The following is a 20,058-nucleotide window of genomic DNA, read 5'->3' on the forward strand; positions in this document are numbered from 1 at the left end:
GGGTGGGGGCGGGGCTGAAGGGGCTTTCAGAGTGAACCCTCTCGGTACCAATAGGTGCGCGCTATTATTATGTTTACTTTTAAAAGCTGCGGCGGCGGCGGCGGCGGGGGAAATAATCCATTTTCTCCCTCTCTCGCTCCACTTTCTCTCCAACTTTGTCCCTTCACTATGGATAATAACACGTCGCCCTGTTCCAAGTGCTTAGTGAGGCATTTTAAAAACAAGTCATGAGAAAATGTTGTGAACTTAAAGGCGGCAAATTGGAGGTGTCTGGAGGACTCTGATCGGCTCTTGTGAAGTTTCAAGGTCGAGGGGAGTTTGTGACCCTGGTTTAATTAGTGCTGTTTACGCCGGCGAGTCTGTTTTTTTTTTTTTGGCCTGGCATTTCAAGGAATCTTTTAAGTCATCTGGAAAATTGATGAACGATGAAGAACGCGGCTGCTCTTCAATTAACTTCAAAGCGAGTAATATTCAAGTTGTTTGTGTTTTTTTTAATTAAACCTGAACAATAAAACTCGTCGGGGCAAATGTTAACCATAGTCTGCGTAAATAAATGGATATAGCTAACCTGTTAGCCGCTACGTTCTAAATAGGAAGCGATCACAGGGATCCGACGACTCCTGCTAGCGTTAGCAACGGGTTTGATTGACAGCGTTGAGCGGGAAGCGGCGGTACCTTCAACGGCTTCGCTCTTTTTATACATGTCGTGTCTCATTTCGACGGTTTCTCACTTCGTCCGCTGCGTTCGAGAGGCGCTTATGTCACTTCCAGCGCGTCCCGTTTCATGCACCGACCGACGCGACGGACAAATGTGCCCTGCGTTTCCAGCGTTTCCATGGAGATTGGGCCATCATGCACCGCGCGTCACTTCTTCTACGGGAGAAACGAGGTATATTTTTTTTAAAGTTGTGTAATACGAGCTACAAAAACTCACCTCAAACGTTCTATTTGTCTATTGATATTCAAAGGGAAACGTTAATTCTTTACTTCATTCAATCTAAACGGAAATAAACGGCTGCAATGACGACACTTTGACTCTTCTTCTGTGAAATAATAAAGAATTAAAAATAAAACTAATTATTTCGAAGTCCGTTTTACATGTTCGGGTCATGAGTCAGTGATCGTCACGATTGCTAGGCGACGTAACGTAAGCGAACAGTCGGAGGTTGGCGTACGCTCCGTGGTGTACGCCTGTCCCACGGAGGCTACATGGGGGGAGTACCCTTCGCCAGGTCGGGTACTTCGAACGGTACTTCGAAGTGCGCAACCGTTGACCGTAGTTTATGATGTTAACGTGTTTTCAATTTGAACGTTGTTTGAGGGTTCGGCTCCGATCGAGACGTTATCGTATGGTCTGGAATGTTCCACAGTACGGCATTAAAACCGATCTCTCTACGCAGACAAGCAGGTGATGCCGACGAGTCAAGTTACAGGTCAGATCTCTAGAGAGGCAAGCCCGCTCAGAGAAAGAATGCACTTTTCAAGGTGTTTTTGTTTGGTTTTGGCAATAGAAAAAACGTGCAGTGGATTAAACTTTAGACTCAAAATCATAATTTCAAAACGTAAACGTACTTCCAAAACACAAAATTTAGAAATTATAGTACCTCCTTTTTGTGCCAGTAATGTTTTATTTGAAGGTTTACATTCGCAGCACCTACTCTGAGGTGTCCTACCCAGGTGAGTCGACAGAGATGGACAAACGGGTCTGTTGTCCCGGGCCTCAGTGTCTTAGGGGGGCCCAGAATCGGAACTTCCACCTATTAGTTTATATTCGAGGGGGGCCCCATGTGAGCATTGTTACCCCAGACCCCCAAATTTCCGTTTATGGGCCTGACCACGCCCCCCGTTTGTTTAAATCTCGCTAAAAACCTTGGTATGTTGAGTTTTTTGTGAGCACTTTGGGCAGATTAAGTTGTATTTTAAATGTGAATTGAACAGTTGTTAAGCTTGAACAACATCTGGAACAAATATACAAATAAATATAAGATAAAACTAGATAAAAAGTACAAATATAGTCCACTACGGTCGTGTTTTGAAGGACTGGGAGCTTGGGACCGCCACCCACGCCGCCTCCTCTTCCTCTCGTCTCGTCTCGTACCAACTCGGAGCGAAGCGGGCTTAAGTTTCTCCGAGTTTATCCCTTCCTCTTCCACAAACCGCTGTAGCTAAGGCCTGTTTTTGGTGTTTTGGGTCTGACTTTCCATGAGGGGGGGCGAAACAAGCTGCTCTATTTACCAAGTCTGACACGGCGGGGGCAGCAGAGAGCTCTAATTGGTTCACAGCCTCGTCGAGCCCAGTCCTGCCCGGAGTCCAAACATACGCTATATCACGGGGAGAAGTGAAGGCTCCGAGATTCCGTCTAATTCCGGGTCAGGACACGCAGAGAGGGGCCGAGGGGGGGGTCTCTAACAGCCTAAACTCGAAAAAGGAACCGAGACGACGCGCGAGGGAGAAAATCATACACTTGTGTTTACGGGCGCTGTGACAATTTTGGCTTTGTGTGATTCTTTTGAGCGGCGTTTGGGAAAAATCTGAGCTTTGTGTAATCTTTTGAGTGGAAAAATACATACACGAATGTCAGTGTGTAGCAGCGGTATTCATAAAAGGGAAAAGCTTTTGAGCAGACGAGAGAACAGAACTGAATCACACACCGGTTGCGGCCCTTGTAAAAATACACTGTTTTGATTTCATGGACGCTCGGGGGATGTAGTGGACTTAGAAACACGCGCGAGATGAAGCCGGGTAAACACGGGGCTTTGTGATCCACCGGCCGGCAGTGAAAAAGTCCGGTTATGTTGTTCTTCGTAAAGTTTTTAACGATCTCGCCGCACCTCGTCTAAAGGAGTTTGTGAAAAGAAATTCAAACCGGATGAAAAGCTCGTTCTGTTTGCTCTTAAACCTCGTCTTGAATAGCGTTTCAGACATTGAGATGAACTTGTTTCTCGGTAAAAATGCGACACAGATTTATTTTAAGACGCGGCGAGCTCCTTCGTTTATAGACTGCAGCTCTCTGTACCCGAGACGAGAGGCTGTACTTTTCTGCGACGTGTTCTGCCGTCCTGGAAACGGTTAACACTGTGTCCATTTATAACCTCGTCAGGACAGGATGTGTAATTAGTTTAAGTCCATGTAGAACCAGATTTTTATAGATACAGGAGTAATGTGTCCTCACGTTTCTGATGTCAGGTCAAACTTTTTTTCAACTCATTAATGGTCTGGAACCGCTTCCTTCACAATTACACCTGAGAACGAGAGCAGGTTCTAAAGGACAACAAGACGATGAGACAGCGAGACAACAAGACGATTAGAGCAGGTTCTAAAGGACAACGAGACGATGAAACAACGAGACGATTAGAGCAGGTTCTAAAGGACAACAAGACGATGAGACAGCGAGACAACAAGACGATTAGAGCAGGTTCTAAAGGACAACGAGACGATGAAACAACGAGACGATTAGAGCAGGTTCTAAAGGACAACGAGACGATGAAACAACGAGACGATTAGAGCAGGTTCTAAAGGACAACGAGACGATGAGACAACGAGACAACAAGACGATTAGAGCAGGTTCTAAAGGACAACAAGACGATGAGACAACGAGACGATTAGAGCAGGTTCTAAAGGACAACGAGACGATGAGACAACGAGACGGTTAGAGCAGGTTCTAAAGGACAAGACGATGAGACAACGAGACGATTAGAGCAGGTTCTAAAGGACAACAAGACGATGAGACAACGAGACAACAAGACGATTAGAGCAGGTTCTAAAGGACAACAAGACGATGAGACAACGAGACGATTAGAGCAGGTTCTAAAGGACAACAAGACGATGAGACAACGAGACGATTAGAGCAGGTTCTAAAGGACAACAAGATGATGAGACAACAAGACGATTAGAGCAGGTTCTAAAGGACAAGACGATGAGACAACGAGACAGCGAGAGCAGGTTTTAGAGGACAAGAAGACAATCACACAACGACAATGAGATGACAAAAGAACAAGAAGACTAGCACAGGTTCTAGAGGACAACGAAACAATGAGACGAGAGCAGTTTCTAAAGGACATGAAGACAATGAGACAACAGGACAATGAGACAACAGGAGCAGTTTCTAGAAGACAAGAAGACAATGAGACAACAGGACAATGACGTAACAAGAGCAGGTTCTAGAGGACAAGAAGACAATGAGGAAACAGGACAATGAGGTAACAAGAGTAGGTTCTAGAGGGCAACAAGACAATGAAACAATGAGACAACGAGAGCAGTTTCTAAAGGACATGAAGACAATGAGACAATAGGACAATGAGACAACAAGAGCAGCTTCTAGAGGACAAGAAGACAACGAGACAACAGTACCAATACGCGTCTCCCAGCATCATATTTATTTACACAATGAAGAAAAACCTTGCTCAAGGACACAAAGGTTCACACTTTTCCACGATGACGACTCGGATTCTTCCAAAAGGTGCGTTTGTTTTGGCTTCAACTAATGTTTTTTTGTTAGTTTTTTTGGTGAAATTTCGCGCATCACCAGGATCTTTTCACCAAATACGCGAGACAAACCGGGTCCAACATCCGCAGATCTGTCCCCGCCGTTGTGACGCGGTCCGTAAACCCGGCGCTAATCAAGCCTAATAGTGGAGATTATGGAGTCGTGCGTTTGTTAATGCATCAGCAAACAGTGGATCTGGAACCAGGGCCTGTCCCCGAGGACGTTTTACCCATTTCCTCCGCTCTTAGCACGTGTTAATCTGCAGTCAGCGCAAGACAAATATGATCATAACAAGAGGATTAACGCTCCTCATCAAGACTCATCAGGCAGCGAGCGAGATGCCAGGATCCAACAGGCTGCGGAGTTCAAAGTTTCGCCCGTTTTTCCGCGCAAATATTTGACGAAATCGGGGACTGAGATGTAAAACTGAGGGAAAAATAGAGGGTTTTTCCGACAAAAGCTTCAATTATTGTCGCGATTTATGTTTTAATAATAAGATTTGGTTCAACGTTCGTGTTTTAAAATGAAGGAAAACGAACAAACACGAATGCGATGTTTTTGTTTTTAGTGGAGGAAATTGCAGTACTTCAAAAAAAAAACTGCAGCGTTTGTGATTTGCTAATTGTTCAAATTGTGATTTTGATTTGACTCCGATTAAAGTTAAAATTATTATATTCTGTTCTGTCGTTTCCTCGTCACAAACAGACCTGGAGTTGTGTTTTTTTGTTTCATTTTCACATTTTTATCACACAAACAAACCTGCAGATTTAGGCTGAGTTCTTCTCTCAAACCGAAAACACTCTGTTCCACCTCGTGATGTCATCGTGTAGTAAAACAGGAAGTGCTCCGCTGTGTTTTTAAACTCCACACACCTTCATTTATAGAATCATTTGTGTTCCTGCGCTGTGACGGCCCGTTGGCACCTCCTCCTCATCCCTCCTGCTCCCTCCTCCTCCTCCCTCCTCCTCCTCCACCCTCCTCCTCCCTCCTGCTCCTCCTCCTCATCCCTCCTGCTCCCTCCTCCTCCTCCTCCACCCTCCTCCTCCCTCCTGCTCCTCCTCCTCCTCCCTCCTCCTCCTCCCTCCTCCTCCCTCCTCTACCCTCCTCCCTCCTCTACCCTCCTCCCTCCTCCTCCTCCCTCCCCTTCCTCCCTCCCCCTCCTCCTCCACCCTCCTCCTCCACCCTCCTCCTCCTCCCTCCCCCTCCTCCTCATCCCTCCCCCTCCTCCTCCTCCTCCCCCATCCTCCTCCCTCCTCCTCCTCCTCCACCTCCTCATCCCTCCCCCTCCTCCCCCTCCTCCCTCTCCTCCCTCATCCACCCTCCTCCTCCTCCCTCCTCCCCCTCCTCCTCCTCCCTCCTCCTCCCCCCTCCTCTCCCTATAACTCAATCCTCCAGCCTCCTCCTCCTCCCTCTCCTCCCCCTCCTCATCCCTCCCCCTCCTCCTCATCTCTCCTCCTCCCCCCCCTTCCTCCTCCTCCCCCCTCCTCCTCCTCCCTCTCCTCCCTCTCTCTCCTCCCTCCTCCTCCTCCACCCTCCTCGCTCCTCCTCCTCCCTCCTCCTCCTCCTCCTCCTCTCCCTATAACTCAATCCTCCAGCCTCCTCTTGTTTGATCACTCCCATCCAAACTGAACTGAAGCAGATCTGACAGGCTAATTAATAATGAAAACCTTTTCTCGGCGCTGGAACCTTTTCTCCCTATAGGATTTCTATTAATGTTGATTGACCCCGACTCACCCGGTGGCACCTTGGCACGGGCGCGCACTAAAGCGGTCCGCCTCTAGAGGTGCCAGCGCGAGTTAGGCCGTACACGCGCCGCTCCCCAAAGACTCGAGAGGAAGAAGAAGTAGGCCAGAGGAGCGAGCCGCACTCAATCCCCTCATCGGCAGCCTCTTAATATTTAATTACACGAGCTTCATTTCACAGTCTGCAGCCAAATCCACAAAGCTACAGGAGGCGGCGGCTACGAGGGGCCGCCACCGGAGTCAGGAAGTAGAACGTGAGCCTTAAAGGGTAAAAACTGGGATGGAAAAAGTCAAGTTTGTGAATGAAATGAGTGTGTGAAGCTGTGATGTCGTTTCCTCGTCGCAAACAGAGCTGGAGTTGTGTGTTTTTTTTTGGTTCGTTCACACAGATTTGACGCACAAACACATCTGCGTATTAAGAGATTTTATTAGTTTTTCGTCTCTCAAGCATAAAAAAAATACTCTGTTCCACCTTGTGATGTCATCAAGTGGTGATACAGGAAGTGCTCCGCTGTGTTTTTAAACTCCACACACCTTCATTTTTAGAATTATTTGGATCATTTCAGCTCCTGGAAATGTTCAAATCTCTAATTGTCACATTTTTATACAGTGATTTTCCACCTTCAAGTCAAACAAAGTGTTTTACATCAGGAATCACACACACACACACACACACACACCCACACACCCCCCTACACACACACACACACACTGGGGGTGAGTCCTGGTTTAGCCCTTGTTTAGTCTTGGTTTAGTCTTGGTTTAGTCTTGGTTTAGTCTTGGTTTACTCCTGGTTTAGTCCTGGTTTACTCCTGGTTTACTCCTGGTTTAGACCTGGTTTAGTCCCGGTTTAGTCTTGGTTTAGTCTTGGTTTAGTCCTGGTTTACTCCTGGTTTAGACCTGGTTTAGTCTTGGTTTAGTCCTGGTTTACTCCTGGTTTAGACCTGGTTTAGTCTTGGTTTAGTCCTGGTTTACTCCTGGTTTAGTCCTGGTTTACTCCTGGTTTAGTCCCGGTTTAGTCCCGGTTTAGTCCCGGTTTAGACCCGGTTCAGTCCTGGTTCAGTCCTGGTTTAGTCCTGGTTTAGTCCTGGTTCACTCCTGGTTTAGTCCTGGTTTACTCCTGGTTTAGTCCTGGTTTACTCCTGGTTTAGTTCTGGTTTAGTCTTGGTTTAGTCCTGGTTTACTCCTGGTTTAGACCTGGTTTAGTCTTGGTTTAGTCCTGGTTTACTCCTGGTTTAGTCCTGGTTTACTCCTGGTTTACTCCTGGTTTAGACCTGGTTTAGTCCCGGTTTAGTCTTGGTTTAGTCTTGGTTTAGTCCTGGTTTACTCCTGGTTTAGACCTGGTTTAGTCTTGGTTTAGTCCTGGTTTACTCCTGGTTTAGACCTGGTTTAGTCTTGGTTTAGTCCTGGTTTACTCCTGGTTTAGTCCTGGTTTACTCCTGGTTTAGTCCCGGTTTAGTCCCGGTTTAGTCCCGGTTTAGACCTGGTTCAGTCCTGGTTCAGTCCTGGTTTAGTCCTGGTTTAGTCCTGGTTCACTCCTGGTTTAGTCCTGGTTTACTCCTGGTTTAGTTCTGGTTTAGTCCTGGTTTAGTCTTGGTTCAGTCCTGGTTTAGTCCTGGTTTAGTCCTCATAGTGACTGAACTAAAGGTAAAATGAGTTGTTAACGTTAAAAACTACCACTTCATGACATCACAAGGTGGAGCAGAGCGTTATGAACTTTCCATAATATCGGAAGTGACTGAGGTCAAAATGAGACGGCCATGTCCCGTCTGCAACTAATAATTAAAAGCACCGCAGTGTCCGATAATCAGGAAGTGCACTGTGAAAAATGTTTATAAACTCATCCTGGTGATACTTAGGATGCTCAGAATGTTTAAATACCACTGCAAACTGTTTTTAACTTTTTTAAACCGCGTCCGGAGCCCAGGAAACGGCAAAAATCAAGTAGTAAACACGCCCCGACGTGCCAGTGAGAGGTATCAAGAATTAGAACTTGATTAGCTCTAATTTTGACCGAAGACCTCGAGAAATATAACGAAAGACGACTCGATAGCGCCCTCCTCAAACTTAGATCTTTCATGGGGCCAATGGGAGCCCGACTCGGAAAAAATGTCAACGTAAAAATCAGAAACTCACATCAAAAAATAGAACAAATCAGGACATGACAAAAATTATATTACAGCCCCGCCCTAAAACGTACAGGAAGTCGGCCATATTGGATTAAACCGGGGAACGACAAAAGCGCAAACTTGTATTTAGGACATCTCCTCGCACAGTTTTCATCACAAACACTTCAAATTTGGTCCAAACGCACAAAACCAATGCGCGATTAAAAATTATCAATTACATTTTGAATATATTTCTCTTTCACACATTTTTTGTTGGGAAAATCTAATACAGCGTTTAGGGAGATTTGTGTAAAGCAGTTTTTTTTTCAGTAAAAATCAGGTAGAACGCCTTTTTTATACTTTCTTACATCTCAAAATCAATTCCATTACTTTTAAAACTCAGTCCACACAAAAGTCTTGTATCTGACTAGTGCAAAGTTTCTTATCTCTAAACTATAATTATCCGGATCAGCACTTTTCTTAAGCGTCTCTTTGTTCGCGCTGCTACTTCTTCTTGTCAAAAAGAAGCCGGCCACTTTTTTTTTTTTTTTTTTTGCATTGTCTGCCATAAAAGAACTAATGATAGCAGAAACATATGCTTTTGTGAAACACTGCAGATTCCTCTCGCGCGGCTGTCAGACCAAAACTAACTCCGGCGACACGGCGCGACGCTCTCTCATAACAGTGACGGAGTTTTGGATAATTCCAGGTTGTAAATTTACGCTCGTACGAGACATTTGGGAGGCCATTTCCTCTTGAAGAAATCCGTTTCGTAGTGATAGCTCGTGGATAAAGCGCTAGCGTATTAATAATGCATGTGTGAGGCTTTTTATAGAACGCAGCTCTCGAGATTCATAATTCAATTCACATTAGAGCCGTGGAAAAGTTTAAGTTATAATGAATTGGTATTAAAAGTTTAACTGATATTAATAGCGCCAATTAGGAAACGCACGGAGGAGTGATGCATCATTTCAGGGAGTAAAGAGGGAACCCCAAAAGACTTCCGTTCAGGTCCATGTCTCGACAAAATATCCTGTTATTTCTGTTTTGTTTTTTTCACACTCAGCCGATGCATAATGGAGACATTTTGCAAAACATATTACTCATTTAGCCATAATTAATCATTTATGAGAGTTACCTGGTGCCCACTGAGATAATAGCAAGCGCAATTTACCAAAACCAGCCACTAGGGGCCACGACCAATTTGAATTTTAATGACGGAAAGGCTCTTGAAATACAGCACCTTGGTAAAAACGGGTGAAAAGATGAACGTCTTACAGGTCTGAGTGGATGAATGAGGAGGAAAAACAAAACTCTGGGAGGGCATGTAATAGAAAATGTGTCTGCGCGGCCATAAAAAACACCTTTTCTTAAGTTTTTTACGGTTTAAAAGGTGTAAAATGTAACTTGTGAGACACTTTGAGCGATATGACGATACATATCCATCGTTTCTAACCTCATTTTATCAATTATTACAGCAAATATATCATTAAATACAGACGGTGGATGCTTTTAAAAGAGGACTAAAAACTTACCTTTTTACCTTGGCCTACAGATAAACACCAGCTATTGTTTTATTGCTTTTACACTAATTGTTTTCTATTTTTAATGTTAAATTGTTTTCTGTTTTTAAGGTCTTTTTTTGCACTGTAGCACTTTGAGATTTGTTGTTCAAATGTAAAGTGCGTTATAAATAAAATGTATTATTATTATTATTATCATTAAATAACCTGTGACGATTATATTAGCGTCGTCTTGTCGCTATGTTTAGTCTGCAGTTTAAATAAGTGAAAATAAAGAAGAATAAAAACGATTTTTCGCCAAAAAAAAACCCTCTGTTGACAACCACGGGACACGAGCAGAAGAAAATTACACATTTCTTTCTACAAACGTAAAAGTTGATGAAGTTTTCGAGAATAAAATCATCAGATCTTCAAAGTTTAGCAAGAAGTCAGGTGTGAATTAGCAAAGTGTTACTTCTAAATATGACAAAGAAAAAGGGTGTTTGATTTTTGTACCATGGAGATGTTAACCGGGTGGTGTTAGTGATTCAAACTGTACGCGCAAATACACGTTTAAACACTGTATTCGCTCCCTTCAAGTCAAAAATATGTGTATCAGCATAAACAAACATTCGCACAAACGTTTCTTCCATCATTCTTGGCTGTCCTCCATTTTAAGAACTCCTCCTTCCGGGCATCTGGCTTAATCTGGTTCCTGATGCCACTGAGCAGATTAGAAGTGTCTCCAGATGCGACTACGAGGGTCATTCAATAAATTAATACAGTTAGAATCTTACTTTTTTGTTTTGTTTTACTTGTTTTTCACATGGATTTAATTTATTTTGCAGATAAAAAAAAAAAATCTTTGAGAGTTTTGGCGATTAACAAAGATGGCCGACCAAGAAGCTCCAGGATTGAAAAGAAAAGAAATTAAATCGATGTGAAAAACAAGTTAAAAAAAACAAAAAAAAAGTAAGATTCTAACTATTAAAAGTCCTTATACCAAAAAATTCACCTTATTTATTGAATGACCCTCGTATTAAAGGTCTAACGACGTGATGCTGCTTTACGTTCTTTGACTCTCGCGCGGGTTTGGGACACGCTTTACGTTATGAGCGCTGAAAAACGGACGCGCAACAGGTGGAAGTTTGATGCCCGGAGTCGCGACAGAAACAGAAACAGCTACGCCGACAGCCTGAGAAGAAGCGATTTTACCGAAAAGAGAGAAAAGAGAAGGTACGTGTGGGTTCAACGTTTTGGGTTCAACACGGAGCAGCAAACTACGCTACGAGATTATTGGTGCGCGCGATGCTAACACAACAAACCTCTTCTATCGTCTAAAGAAGGTCCACGAAAAAAGAATACGTACAGTAAGAATCCAAAAACATCCGAGCTAAAACAAGTTGTGGAAAAGAAAAACTACAGCCAGCCGAAGATAAACCAAAATAAAACAAGATAAATCAGCGTTTCGTACGAGAAAACGTCCATAAATCACGGTACATTTGGGAATATTACAGTAGCAACAGAAATATTAGTGAATTGAAATGAGTTTGGTTCAAATTACATAATCCAATTACATTATTCACCCTTTTCACCCCGACAATAAAGACAAAATAAATACAAAATAAACATATAGAAATCATACAATGTAATAATAATAATAATAATAATAATAATAAAAATACTAAAAAGTAAAATAATTAAAATAATCCCATCCAGGTTTGAATTCCTTCCAGACAGTAACTGCAAATTTCCTCCATCAAAACACATCAGCAGAAATTGCTTTATACAGATTCAATTATGTGCGATATATAAAAACGAACTGAGCGTAAATGTATTGTGTATCTCATGAATATATAGTTTGACAGAAGCATCCAGATAGTGCAAAAAAATAAAATAATAATAATAATAATAATAAATAGATAAATAAATAAATAAATATATAGTTTGACAGAGGCATCCAGATAGTGCGGAGAAAATAAATAAATAAATAAATAAATAGATAAATAGATAAATAAATAAATAAATACATAAATAAATATATATATAGTTTAACAGAAGCATCCAGATAAAAAAGCAAAAAAATAAAATAATAACAAATAGATAAATAAATAAATATATAGTTTGACAGAAGCATTCAGAAAAAAAATAAAAAATAAAAAAATAAAAAAATAAATAGATAAATAAATAAATATATAGTTTGACAGAGGCATCCAGATAGTGCGAAAAAATAAATAAATAAATAGATAAATAAATAAATACAGATACATAATATATTCAGATCTCAATTTTGGCTCATACAATAGACCAGCAAAGAATCTTTTTGTCTTTTGCTTCCTGCATCGAGCAGCAGAAAACTCCAGCTGAACTATTTCTTGCTAAGGTGTGGTTATTGATTACAAAACTTTATTATTTTGCCTTATTTTGTTATGGTGAATAATTAATTGTAATAGTAGCTACGCACAGTATCTAATTATTTAATCAATCCATAAATAATTTAAGTGACACATGATGATAAAAATTTTAATTGCTGTCAAAATATGTTATTACACTACATACTTTTTCATTTTACTTCAACCGAGAACGCTCCAAAAGCTCTCAAACCAGCGTCTACAAAGCTTTTCAGAGAATACCTGAAAACTATATATATCCATCTCAACATCAGCCGGCGCCCCCTGTGGACGACTCCATGAAGCGCCCGAGTCTCCCAGAGGCGCGTCACGTCACTCAGCTCCACTTAAAGCGAAACGTCCCAGATTAAACCCCCGCGAGAACTTTAGATCGCCGTCCAATGTCGTTTATAATTAATGACGTGATTATCGCTCATCCTCCAGACCGTGTGTTTTTAGCGGAGACGTGGACGCGCTCAGATCAAGCCTCCAGACGACGTTCGCTCTTATTCGCCTCAGAACACCGTTTCAAAAATATTAATCTCAATCGGAGTCTTTCGTTTGACCCGTAGACTAAAGAATTGGACTGAGCGAGCGTGACGTCACCACAGCGTTGGGTCAAATGAAGCTCACCGAGGCTAGCAGTTATAGCGGCTAATTTGGCGCAGAGTTGCATTTTGTCGTAGCGTCGTAGCAACCGAAGAGTATGGCGTCATTTGGGGATCTTTAAGCTGAAGCGCGTGCACAGAAATCGAAGAGCGCGGTAACTAAACGTGAGCGGTGAAAGTGTGAAAGCGAAACACGCCACACCCTCTCTAATTTCTGACTCAAAAAAAAAAAAAAAATTTCAGCGAAGAAGACGACGACTGAGTGAGTGTGACGTTGCCAGTCAAATTAAGCTAATCGAGGCTAGCAGTTACAGCGGCGAATTCAGAGCCGAGTCCCATATTTGGAATTCCGACCGTGAGTATCATAGCAACCAGAGAGCCAATCAGGAGCGAGGCTGTTGAAGGTAACGCCCCTTCTCATCCGCAGATGTTGCTAAAGCTAGTGCGAGCAACATCGGGGAAAGAAGGCGCCTGTATCTTGATTTACGAACAAAAATAGTGAAATAAAAGACCCCAGGATCACGTAGAGCGGGTCAATATGAATGCTCTATTTCCATTTTCCCCGGATTGTTACGTCATAGGTAAAACACTGGATTTCTACAACAATTTTCTGGACTGGATTTCTGGGGAATTATCGAAATAAAGACACCAGGATCATGTAGAGCGGGTTAATACGAACATTTAAGGCCAAAATGACGAGTCTGACAGCAGCAGTTTCAGAGAGTGGCGACAATTTTTCAATGTAAAGTGAATTGGAGCCAGAGTCGATGAAGCTGGAAGCGCGTCTATGAGCTATTGCTATTTGGAACGCGGCGGCTAGCAGCTATATATACAGTCTATGATTGTGCCCTTTGGATTTTGAACATTTAGTCATATAAAACTATATCATATCAAGGTGTTTTTATATATTTATTGTTCAAATTCAGTAAACGGAATGACTTGTGTGCCTCTTATTACACGGTAAGTCCCAAAACTGAACCTATGTAAAGCTATTTTGCAACGCTTTCCTGGAACGTGGCGGCTAGCAGGTTAGCAACATCCATTTACAAATACAGTCTATGATTTGAACTGACCTTAACCAAACCCTCTACGTCTTTATTTACCTTCACATTTACGGCCTAAACACGCTCCTCGTTTACGCAGGATTCCCAGATCTCCATCGCTCATTCAGAAATTTCAAAAGAATTATAATTGTCGCTGGTTTTAATTTACACACTGACGTTATTCCATGTCCAGAAAGTCTTTTATAACTGCTGAAGTGACCGAAAAGTTTAGAGAAACACGCAAGAACACTCCACTCCACTTCCCCGTCCTCCTGAGATCTTACTCTACACTATTTTAGCAACTCAAATCTGCCTTAGCGTAGCAAAAAAACAAACAAAAACGAGGCAATTACAGAAAGAAAATGCCAAAAGAAGTCAGTCAATTATGAAATATACTGAGTGCCAATGAGGAATTACAGTATAATAATAGTGTAAAACATAAAAGACAAGAATATCTCTCTGATAAGCGACAGCATTAATAATCCCACGATTCTGTTTTCTGTTATTGACTTGTTTTTAATTGGATCCATCGAACGTGCCAAACTGAGACGACTTTGTGACTCCTTCAGCAGAAAAACATAGTCCAGTACATCAGACCTGCAGCAGATACAGACCAAGTCCTATAGTTTTAGCTCACGCAGAGGTTTTTTTAGAGCTTTTATCTGTGTTATAGTTGTTTTCTGTCACTGTTCACTCACTTAAAGTTTAGTTTGGAGCGACTCGGCTGTCATTACGGCACAAAAAGAAACAAAAAAACAACAGGACAACAGGGAATCTGAACCTGTCGTCCTTACGCAACGGGATTGTCTGGAAAAACCTTGGAGAATTTTCAGACAGTTTGAGATTCCCGTCTATTTCAAACCTACGAACACTTTAAGACAAAAACGGGTTCACTCAAAAGAACAAAACCCCGAGACACAAATTAAGTAATGTGTCTACTCCTTTCATAAAAGAATGAACCAACACCGTCACAAGAGCAGCTCAGGACCACAGTCGGCTGTTCAGCTCCATCTCAAAGACACGAACCACAACTTTGAAGAGAGTGAGATTCAGATCTGAGCCAGAGAAAAGAAATGGGTTAAGAGGAGAGTTAAAGAAGATATTTTTGTTAGGAAAGACAATCCATCTTTAAACAGGAATGGAGGCCTGAGACATCACCTTTCCTCCATCTACAACTCCATCCTCAGACCCAAACAAAGAGAACAATCGCAGGGTCGTTAAAGGCTGAATTGGGTCATTTAAGGTGAAACGTTAGCGCCTCCTTCAGACCGATATAAGGCAGCGTCCAGCCGTAATCTGACCAGAACTGAAGAAGCGGCGAAACATCTTCACTTCTAATGTTTTGTCCAGTTGACGGATTTAATTTCGTCTTTTGCTATTATGGTCCAAATGAAAAAAAAAATAAATTAAAATCTGCTACTCATGATCTGCAGCGATCCACAGGACGGGCCCATTCTTTGTTGTGATGACGTCTAAAACGCGGAGGTCAGGGGACGTGTTTCTTTTATTAAGTCGACCCAAGATGTTCTTAACATTATAAATTCATCTCTGCTCAGTAATTACAGACCTGTGTCCAGAGAAAATTGTTGACTGGATGATATAAGATCAAATATGGACAAAAAAAAAGCTCTCAGTCCTGGTGCTGTTGGACTTTACGCAGCATTTGACCCAGTAGACCCTGTGTTTCATTTACTCTGAGTCTATTTTTAAGTTAAACAGGGAATTTTATGTTTTGGGGAGCACTCCTCCACAAAATGTAAAAGTGTGGGGTTCCCCAAGGGTCAATTTTAGGTCCGACCCTTTTTCATCTTCACATGTCGCTCCTAGGACAGATCAGGAGACACAGTGTTAACTTAAAAACACATGAAACCCAAGTCTATACAGTCGTCTCCTAATGACCTGAGCCCAATCGACTCTTTTTAACTGTATTTTAAACATTTACTCGTGGACAGCAGCGTTCTCCAGCTCAAAAAGACCAAAACTGAGGCTTTAATGATTGGTCCTGAGGCTCAGAGAGAGAGAGAGACTCAGAGTGAAGCTCCAGATCTCCGTGAACGCTGTGAAAAGGTCAGAAGTTGAGGTGTCATTTTTGACAGTGAGCTTAGCTTTGAGCCTCATCAGGTCTGTCACTGAAGCGAGTTTTCATCGTCTAAAAATATTACCAGAGTCGGAGCATTTCTCTGTCAGTGCAGAGATATTAACACATACTTTTATTACAAACAAACTCAACTGTAATGATCTGCTTTCTGGTCCAAAGAAAACTACAGAAGCACTTCAAGTACTGCAAAACTCTGCAGTACAGGAGCTGACGAGGGCCAGAAAGAGACGACACCACAGCAGCACTGAAGCATCTGCACTGGCCTCACCTTCAGGACTGAGTTAACGTTTTGTGTTTTTTTTGGTTTACAAAGCGTTTAGTTTTATTAGTCCTATTTATTTATCTGATCTTTAATCATATGAGCCTCAGGTCTCATCTTTTAAAGGTAAAACTCACGGTGAGTCAGATAAGTGTTAATGTTTTTAAAAGTAAAAACTTAATTTAAATGTTTTTATCATATAGTACAGTCATTTTATAGTTTTTATTAATTTTATCAATTTTTTCTTATCTTAGATTAATTTTGCATCATATTTTATGTCTAATTTGAACAGTCCATTTGTATAACTATAAACTTTAGGACCTTTGTGTCTCATGTCTCCTGTTGTGTCTCACGTCTCATTTTATGTCTCAGCTTTAGGACCTTTATGTCTCATGTCTCATTTTATGTCTCCTGTCTCATGTTGTGTCTCATGTTGTGTCTCATGTTGTGTCTCATGTCTCATTTCATGTCTCAGCTTTAGGACCTTTATGTCTCCTGTCCTATGTCTCATTTTATGTCTCATCTTTAGGACCTTTATGTCTCATGTCTCATTTTATGTCTCAGCTTTAGGACCTTTATGTCTCATGTCTCATTTTATGTCTCCTGTCTCATGTTGTGTCTCATGTTGTGTCTCATGTTGTGTCTCATGTCTCATTTCATGTCTCAGCTTTAGGACCTTTATGTCTCCTGTCCTATGTCTCATTTTATGTCTCATCTTTAGGACCTTTATGTCTCATGTCTCATTTTATGTCTCAGCTTTAGGACCTTTATGTCTCCTGTCTCATGTTGTGTCTCATGTCTCATTCTATGTCTCAGCTTCAGGACCTTTATGTCTCATGTCTCATTTTATGTCTCAGGTCTCATTTTATGTCTCCTGTCTCATGTTGTGTCTCCTGTCTCATGTTATGTCTCAGCTTTAGGACCTTTATGTCTCCTGTCTCATGTTGTGTCTCATGTCTCATTTCATGTCTCAGCTTTAGGACCTTTATGTCTCATGTCTCATTTCATGTCTCATCTTCAGGACCTTTATGTCTCCCGTTTCTTTGTCTTTTTGCTGTCCGTTTTAAAGGAGGTGTGGCCGTTGTTCTAATCGTCGTGTTTGTTTTACATTTCAAATGTATGAAAAGTTCTGTAGAAATAAAGTTAGTCTGATCAGTGGAGTTAAAAAAGGCGGTGAAAAAGCTGCAGCAGCAGATCTGAGTCCCGCCGCACGTTGGGGCTGATTTACATTGGCCCGGTGACTCTGGGACAGATTCGGTGTCTCTTTCTCTTTATGTGGTTGTAATGCTCCGCTGCTCTGGACAGATACTGCGCACGGAGGAAAAATACTGTGTTTCCTTTCACATAAACTTTTGTTAGTCCAGCCAAGAAAAGCAGGACGTTGAATAATGGCGTCTGTGTTCTAATTTGTGTAAGAGTATATTCTGTGTCCTGTCCCTGTAACTTTAGTTCTACCTTCTAATAAAGCAGAGAGGAAGAAGTGGAGTTCAAAGACGCCGGTTCAGTGAGTTGTGTAGAATTGATTGTCAGACCTCCAGAGGAGCCCCCCCCGCTGGCCTCCTCCAGACATGACACGCAGCCTGGTTTAAAACATACCTGTCCGACACGGCCCGGCGACTTCAAACATGGTCAGAGCGACAGGGAGTGAAGGATCATGGGAAACCGAAAATATCATATCTGCAAAATTCCAGAACTCAACAAAATCAAAATGTGAACGTTATGTAAGTTTTGTGGTTTAAGCGAGTTTGTGTTACAATATGTTTTAAAAAAAGAGCCTTAGGAGCTTTAAAACATTTAAGAAAAACCTTCTGCTCCACATTTAGCTCATTTTAATTTCACCCACAGCGTTCAGCTCCAAATGAAGCTCGTCGAGGCTAGCAGTTATAGCGGCTAATTTGGAGCCGTGTTTCATATTTGGAATTTTGACCACGAGCGTCATAGCAACCAAAGAGCCAATCAGGGGCAAGGGTGTTGAAGGTAACGCCCCTTCCCGCCCACACCGCTGGTTTAGCAGAGAGCGGGCGCTTAGCAACGCTGTCAATCAAACCTGTTGCTAACGCTAGCAAGAGCGATCTCTGATTTGTCTGTTATTAATGTTCTTATTTTGATTTACGGAAAGTGAAATAATTCTGGCTGGTTAGCACATAGGTAGTTAGCATGTAGCTGGTTAACATGTAGCTAATTAGTACGTAGCTGGTTAGGACATAGCTGGTTAACATGTAGCTGGTTAGCACATACCTAGTTAGCAAGTAGCTAGTTAGTACGTAGCCGGTTAACACGTAGCTTGATAGCATGTAGCTGGTTAGAGCGTAGCTGGTTAGTATCTAGCTAGTTAATACAAAACTAATTAGAATGTAGCTAGTTAGTAAATAGCTGGTTAGCCCATATCCGGTTAGCATGTACCTTGTTAGCACGTAGCTGGTTAGAGCGTGGCTAATTGGTACGTAGTTGGCTAGTACTGCTGATTTAACAGGGGGCAGTCAATCAAACCTGTTGCTAACGCTAACTAGAGCGATCTCAGGAAAAAAAAGACACATGGTTTGTCTGTTATTAATGTTCATATCTTAATTTACAGACGCAATAGTGAAATAAAAAAAAAACAGGATCATGTAACCGACGGCTCAAAGGGTCTGCCGATATTTTTTTGGACTATTTTGATTATTTATCCCCGTATCCACAAATATATAGTTTAAATTCACTACAACTTTACCATAGTCATCTCTTCATATTTAAGTTTTAATACAAAGCTTGGTGCGGATTTTAAGGCAGCAGATTAACAAAAACAAATCAAATCTGAATTAAACTGGTTGCTAACGCTAACAGGAGCGACCTCTGGGAAAGAAGGACCTGATTCGTCTGTTATTAATGTTCATATGTTGATTTACAGACACAATAGTGAAATAAAAACCCCAGGATCATGTAGAGGGTTAATACGAACATTTAAGACCAAAATGACGAGTTTGAAGGGCCACAGTTTTTCAATAGAAAGTGAATTGGAGCCGGAAATGTGCTCATGATCACTTCCTGTTTGGAATGCCGCAGCTAGCGAGTTAGCCATGTCCATTTATATAAACAGTCTATGGTTTAAACCTGCTCATTTCAGGTCGTGGGGTCACAGCCTCTCTTCTGTCAGTCTGCCCCGGGGCGGCTATGACTGCAGGTCGTGTCACTGAGGATGGAGTGATGGAGGGATGGAGGGATGGAGGGATGGAGGGATGGAGCGAGAGGGTGAGTTTGACTTTGAGGATGTGGAGCGCAGCTGTATCTGTGTCAAGTATTTTATATTCAACAAACACAGAATTTTATAGTGAAATAAAAGTTTGAATTTCTTCCATTCCGTCTGAAAACGTCGTTCAGTATTTATCTGAAACACTAAAGCTCACACTGGAACATTCCCTTTGTGGCTCAGATGAACAGCAGATGGCGCTCTGGGAGGTGCAGCTCTGTGGAGAGGAGAGAGGGCAGAACTCAGACCACACCCACCGGGGGGCGACACCGGAGCACCCCCCTCAGGACGAGTGTCAATCCAGTGGAGAGAGAGAAAGAGAGAGGGAGGAGGGAGAGAGGGAGGAGGGAGAGAGGGAGGAGAGAGAGGGAGGAGGGAGAGAGGGAGTCCCTGCTGTAATGAACGAACGTCTTTATGCCACAGACTTTGGTAAGAAAACTAGATTTGTATCGAGTGATCTCCAGGATGAGAGGAGGAGATGAAAGGAGGAGCGAGAGGAGAGGATGAGAGGAGAGGGAGAGGAGAGGAGAGAAAGAGGAGAGAACGAGAGGAGAGGAAGAGGAGAGGATGCGAGGAGGAGAGAATCAGAGGAGAGG

The 20,058-nt window shown here is 42.3% G+C and overlaps 1 protein-coding gene across 2 annotated transcripts in view; it reads right to left on the reverse strand.

The window, feature by feature from the left end:
* The window catches only part of LOC117373074 (cadherin-4-like), a 535,276-nt gene that overhangs the window by 260,149 nt on the left and 255,069 nt on the right, over positions 1 to 20,058 (reverse strand). The window lies entirely within an intron of this gene.

Source organism: Periophthalmus magnuspinnatus, chromosome 7 (assembly GCF_009829125.3).
Source record: "Periophthalmus magnuspinnatus isolate fPerMag1 chromosome 7, fPerMag1.2.pri, whole genome shotgun sequence".
Taxonomy (NCBI): Eukaryota; Metazoa; Chordata; class Actinopteri; order Gobiiformes; family Gobiidae; genus Periophthalmus; species Periophthalmus magnuspinnatus.